At 37.8% G+C, this 6,604-nt stretch overlaps 1 pseudogene; it reads left to right on the forward strand.

The window, feature by feature from the left end:
- The first annotated feature begins 1,818 nt into the window (after positions 1–1,818).
- On the forward strand, positions 1,819–1,902 carry LOC129780991 (U4 spliceosomal RNA; annotated as a pseudogene).
- The last annotated feature ends 4,702 nt before the right edge of the window (positions 1,903–6,604 follow it).

Raw genomic sequence — 6,604 nt, forward strand, 5'->3', positions numbered from 1 at the left:
CTCTTACAAACGACCTTAGCAATGGATACAAAAATTTCCCAACAAGTCTTTTGATATCCAACAGCTGGGACCAAGTTATATCCAAGTCGCTCAATTTTTGCCCCATGGAATTACTATTTATATTCAACTTGAGTAGCCTAAATTCGTAACCCAAGCCTTTTCTATTACCTGTTTCAACGAATTGAGGAAATTGTAGCTCTAACGCCCGAGCGGTCTGGGGCACTTTTCTTTTTTGTTCTATCGAGAGAAACAACTGTTCTTCTCGATGTTCAACTATCAACTCCTTTATTTTGGCGTAGGACTACGTCTTTCATTTCTATACTGGGGTGTAAGTTCAAAGTTTCGAAAACGAAAGCGTTACGCCCGGGAACGAGATTTTGAGCGTTAATAGCTCCTAAACAACTGAACGAAATGGTATGATAAACGCTTCATTCGAAAAATAAAATGTCTACGCATTATATGCTTGTTACTTTTTGATCCAAAAACATGTTTCAATAGCCCTAAAATTGCTTTCAAAACAGGCTGTTGAAATCACACCATTCGGTATATAAGCGAGTGCCGCTCGGAAATCCACTCAGTTACGATTGCGCAACGATTGAGGTACGATCGCTGGAATGGATGGATGTTTCCCTAACACAGACTTCAAAACCATGGAGTCTGTGGAAATCGGCATAGCAAATTAGATGCAAGCTGCGGGTGCTTTTGTACTCGCTTGCGTTTGTGGAAATTGGAATGTTTCCCTCATACAGATTTCAAAACTATGGAGCCTGAGGAAATCGACATTACAAAATTGATGCAAGCTGCGGGTACTTTTGTACTCGCTTGCGTTCCTGAAAATCGGAATGTTTCTCTAACTTCAAAACCATGGAGCCTGTGGAAATAGGCATAGAAATTTAGATGCTAGCAGTGGGAACTTTCGTACTCGTTTGTGTTTTTGCAAACCTGAATGTGTTTTTCCAATACAAATTCCGAAACCAAGAAGTTTTTTTTTCCAAAATATATATTTTTATCAAGGCTCATATGGCGTTAGCCTCACGGGGCCGGGAGTTCAATACTTCGACAAATTTTCTTATTATCTATGTTAGTAATATGTAACCGATTACTCGAGGTTAGTATTACAAGTGTTTTCGTAATTGGGATGTAATTGCCCGTGTATCTGTAAAAAGTGTGTGTATGTATTGCCGCGACTAAGTAAAAGTTTATCGATCGGATAGGAGGGATATGAAACGGGGACACAACGAAGGAAACATCATTAAACGTTGACATCGGCGTTTCTGAGGAACAGGTATAGATGAAGCAGAAGATCAGGATCACGGCTACCTAAGATATCCCGGACGGGGATCTCCGATTGTCTGCCTTGTGCTCTCAGTGCTCTAGAGAGCTGAGAGCGAGCAGTATGGAACCGGATACACGACCAGACAACATGCTCGATGTCGTGGTAGCCATCGCCACAGAAACCAAGAAGTTGGTAGAATCGGCATTGCAGATACATTCAAGTCGGCAATACTTTTATACCCTCAAACATTTTTACACTCCAGAATTCGTTTTGCTATCACGGTCTACAAAATCGGGTACAAATGCAACGCTTTGGCTTGATTATTCAAGACTGCATTGGAAGATATCCCTTCATGTCGCCAGCTCACTGAACTTTTACGCATACCGTTTGATGATTAGGCAAAATGTTGATGACTATTTGCTGTGATAACTACAACAATAATGCATGAATTGACTTAAATTGGGATTTGTTTGCAATTGAATTCATAAATAGTTTCATTCATTCACTATTTTAATCAATAATTTAATCAATACACAAAAGATATCACTGCGCAGCGGCGATATCGTACTCAATGAGGATTATCCGAGGTGGGATTATTGCTAATTGAAGAAATACAATTGATTACTAAGCCAACGGCAGTCCTACGTCAACCTTGCGATTATATCATAGGTATAACCCATCCATAGTTTTTTCTCTCTAATCCTCGATCCCTCTGTGAGGATGTACAGAACTCTAAAAACGTTAGAACTAACTTACTGGCTACCTGCTATGTGTAGGGAATTTTCAACTTGCACAGTATGGAAAATTCCATCGTTCCTGTTGGAAAATCCTTGGTTGGATTCTCCCCTATCTTCAGTAGGAATCTTTCTTATTGTAAATACTTATTCATATTGAAATTGTCTGAGATGTTCTATTCGTGGGAGAGGGTCACTGCATAGCATCAAATCATTAAGGTTTGGTAGATTGACGAAATTTTGAGGGTTTATCAAGGCTTCAACTATGTTTCACCAGTTCAATATAGAAGTTACGACAAATCAATTTAAAGATCAACTTCCTAGCTGCATCCAATCCTTTTTCAGCTTCTTGTGCATCGATACCAACGCAAACATTCTCAGGCTTCTTTAGAAAGTCTTCAAAATCTTTCACATCAACGAATCGTTGCACGTAGCTATCCAAGCATAAGTTACCCAACATGATCAATAATAACAGTCTTCTCTCATTATAAAGTTCGCAAAATTGAAAACTTTCTGATTGAAAGGAGTGATTGACATTATTGATGAGCGGTAGAACAAAATTTAGGAACAGTATAATCGGTTTAGTCATAGGGTCGTTTAATTGAGTCAATATACGATTGGCAAATTGATTATGGTCATACATAACTTGGAACGAAAAAAATACTTAAATACTCTTCAAATCGCTCAAGATTTCGCTTAATAACTGCCTCCAACGAAAGCCATCTCGTTGCGTTGCGTTCAACTTTTTTATAAATCAAGGTATCTATGTATGCACTGTAATAAATTTAATGTTTAAAATTGAATTTCTAAAAAATCTGTAAATTCTGTATTTTTGCTAAAAATCTGTGATTCTGTATATACAGATTCTGTTCAGATACAGATACAGATGGCAAAAAATCTGTAAAATACGGAATATTCTGTATATGTGGCAACCCTGTCCTGATGTTATGCACCAAAGAACCAAATTTCAAATCTAGTTTTGGGAGAAAATTGAAAACGTTATTTGAAAAAGCATTATTTATATAATGAATTCTTTGAAACGAATTTGATATTTTGCGAGAGACGAGTTTGAAAAAGTACATAATTATAATTAAAATATTTTAGGTTTTCAGTATTTTTATGTCTCTTGAGATATCTCTGCACTTGCTGAATCAAACTTCAATGTCTATATGAGCCGTGGGTAGACCTAGGTTTTATTTTGTCATTTATGAGGAACAAGCATTTGAAAAACAGGTATTTTGAAGCGTTGTCACGTCACAAAAATAGAGGATTTTTTTTGGTTCATCAGATGAACCTAAGTTTCTCTGAGCAAACAATAAAGCTCAATAACCCACAATTTGGTTAAAATTAAAATTTGGTTAAAATTGGTCCACAAATGGAAGAGTACCAACTGTTTCAAGAAGTTGTTGTCACGTCACGAAAAGTATACGATCCTTTCCAGTTTGACGTGACAACATTTTGACTCACTAAAAACACTGTGTTTCCGTTTTCATGTATAAATCACACAGAGTTAAACGATGGTATAGTAAAATTGAGAAAATTTCCAGAATATAGAATATAATCTTGTTTTGATTTCCGGTTTGCTGATAGTAGTATTGAATGATAAAAAAGACGGGTGGGTAATGTTGGGGACATAACCGGAGTGACGTAGGACTATACAAAGAGGACAGCTTTTGCTAAATATATATTTTAAATATATTGTTTTATTTTCTTCTCCTACGTGAATACCTACCTATCTACCTGAAAAAATGGATTACTTTACTGTTTACTTTTTATGAACATCTTGGGGGTTCTGAAAAGAACCTTTGGTGTTGTGTTTTTGCGTTTTTTTTACAAAATTGATTCTTGATTTTTTTCTGAAGGCTTTGTACTTATTAAATGTTCAACGCCGAGCATCTTTCGGCGTATGAACATATCGTACAATCAAAATGATGGCTGTGATAGGGAATGCATAGATGGTCATCAGCTCATTCACTATCATATATTTCACTATTGAGCACATTACCGTACCTTAAACTGTGGTTTCGGAGACGAATGAATTGTAAGATTTGTAGTCTCCGCAAACAAAGTAAATAAAAATGAAAAAGAACTGAGGTTTTGGAGACGAACTCTACGATCTGTCGAGAAATAAACGAGCTATAAGCGTTCTGAAAAACCAACAGTAAATACAGGGACGGATGACCTTCGGATTAAAGTCCTTTAAAATAAGAACAGAGCAGCAGGAAATACATAGCTCATCATGTTGCTCCTTAGTTATTTTTCTATACAATGCAGATGTGTTATCAACCAAAGAAAGCAGTTCTTGCTACCGAGAAAATTCGTTAATGCCATCCTGCATACAATGTGAAGCCACTTTTAATTCGGAAACCATGCATAGGTTTGTGAAAACTGAATGATCAATTTAAAATTACCCCAACCACCAATAAGTTCAAGAACAAGCATAACCAAAATAAATCAGTTTATATTATATGTCATATTATGTCACTTTAGAATGCATTGGTATTGTGAAAAATTTTTAATAACTCTTCTTTGAAAGGTTTAATGGCCCTGAAAAGCGCCGTGTTTTACGGTGGCTGGTTTTGCCACCAAAGCAGTCTGTATAAACAAACTTTTTCCTTCTTCTACTCGCTTCACTCGCTGAAAATATGCTCTGTTCTGTAGGTTGGTTTTCTTATTGTCGTGAGCAACTTCGCAAGACCAGTAGAGACCAATCGGCAGACTCAGCCAAAGGGGCGAGTCCAACGAGACGAACGAATGAGCGTTAAAAGGCAGCGATGGCAAAAAAATACATTCATTACGATTTGTTCGCTCGTTGGATTCACATGCAGGCTAAAAAGGGTTGGAAAATTTCTTCCCATCCAGCTTGTGGCATATTGTACAGTAAATTACATTCAATGGCACGTCGCATTACCACCATTCAGTGTCGGATTGGAGGTAATTTTAACCTGTAATTGAACATTTGCAATGACAGTGGTACAGTGTCGACTTTCAATGTGGGGTCATAATTTGGACCCCGAACTCTATGTTTACAAAAATGTCCAACTAAATATGTCGCATTACATGTCCGTCCAATTAGCTAAATGTCGAACTAATTGTAAATTACTGTACTTTCAATCTGGAAACAATTTAAGAATTGGTGAAAATTGAATAATCAGGAAAGTCCCCAACTATCAATAAGCTCAGAACAACTGCCAAATTCACATACTCATCAGATCTTGGCAAACAAATTATGAAAAAATCAATTTGTGTTTTATTATTATATTGGATATTATTTTAGAATGCATTGAACTGTATTTCGTAAACTCTTTTTTGAAAGGTTTAATGGCCCTGATAAGCGCCGTGTTTTATGGAATGGTTCCAATTTAGAAAGCTTTGTACTCGTGGTTTTGAAAAAAACCATTTCGAACGCCCTCGATGCCGCCTTGTTCTGGATTTGCCACCAAAACAGTTTGTATAAAGAACAAACTTTTTTCTTCTGCTACCAGCTGCCGTTTTACGATTGCGTTTGCCACTCGCCACTCGCTGCAACTGCCTGTTGTCTTGATGTCCACCGAACCGAATGTGTTCTGTTCCGAATGCGGGTTTTCTTATCGTCGCGAGCACCTTTGCCAGCTAACTCGATCACTTCGGCGGCCGAAACTATATAACGCCGGCTAGGTGGACTGGTGCACTGCTGCACTAACGCGCTCGGCCTAGCTACCCTTGCGGGGAACTCCAGATAAACACGGTTCGAGCGAGATTTTACCTTCCCTTCACTTTTCCTCCTTTGCCATAACCAACCATGGCTCCTTGTGTTGGTTTGTTGATGTGATGTGATGCGAAACGATGTGGTGTACGGTTTGGATGAGAATGATCGTTACGGCAGCGGAGCGGGGATTTTTAAGCTGACTGGCTGGCTCGAGAATTACGCATGTGTGAGACTGCAACCAATGTTTCTTCATTTTTTTTCTTTTTCCTTTCCAATCGTGCCTCGTTGTATTTCGCTGCTGCTCTGGTTGCCCGTTTTGGTCGGTACGATTTGAGGAGCACAAAATGGACCAATCAAAAATGGGCACAAAGTGCATTTTGACAATGCTTGATATTTCACAATTATTCAATTATTTATCTCAAGAAAAATGAAATGTTATTCGTTATGATAGATGCGTAGATATATTTCCTATCAATTGATGCAAAAATCTTTGCGATCTATTGAGAAATGCTCGAGTTATAAGCGTTCCAAATCTTGCATTTTTTCCTACTTGTTCAGTGCCTAGATTTTCATTTCACCCCCTATATCTTCCGGTTAGACGTAGTCCTACGTCAAAAATATGGAAAACCCATAAGATATTGGTATTGGGTACAGGTGTTTTGCCAGCGGAAGTTGAATATCGTATTCCGATGTAATTTTGGTATCGAGGATGGTTACTTCCGGTTCGATGAAACCGATTCTAAAAGACCGGAAATGGCATGAAATCCCACAATACGACCGGGAATGGTAGTGTTAGCATATATCTAGGGTTGCGCGAAGAAGTATGAAAAAAGAAAATAGAGATAATGTTAGAGTGGGAAGAACTTAGCTTATTTTGATGAACATACAATAAGAAATTAAAATTGC

This window comes from Toxorhynchites rutilus, chromosome 3 (assembly GCF_029784135.1).
Source record: "Toxorhynchites rutilus septentrionalis strain SRP chromosome 3, ASM2978413v1, whole genome shotgun sequence".
NCBI lineage: Eukaryota > Metazoa > Arthropoda > Insecta > Diptera > Culicidae > Toxorhynchites > Toxorhynchites rutilus.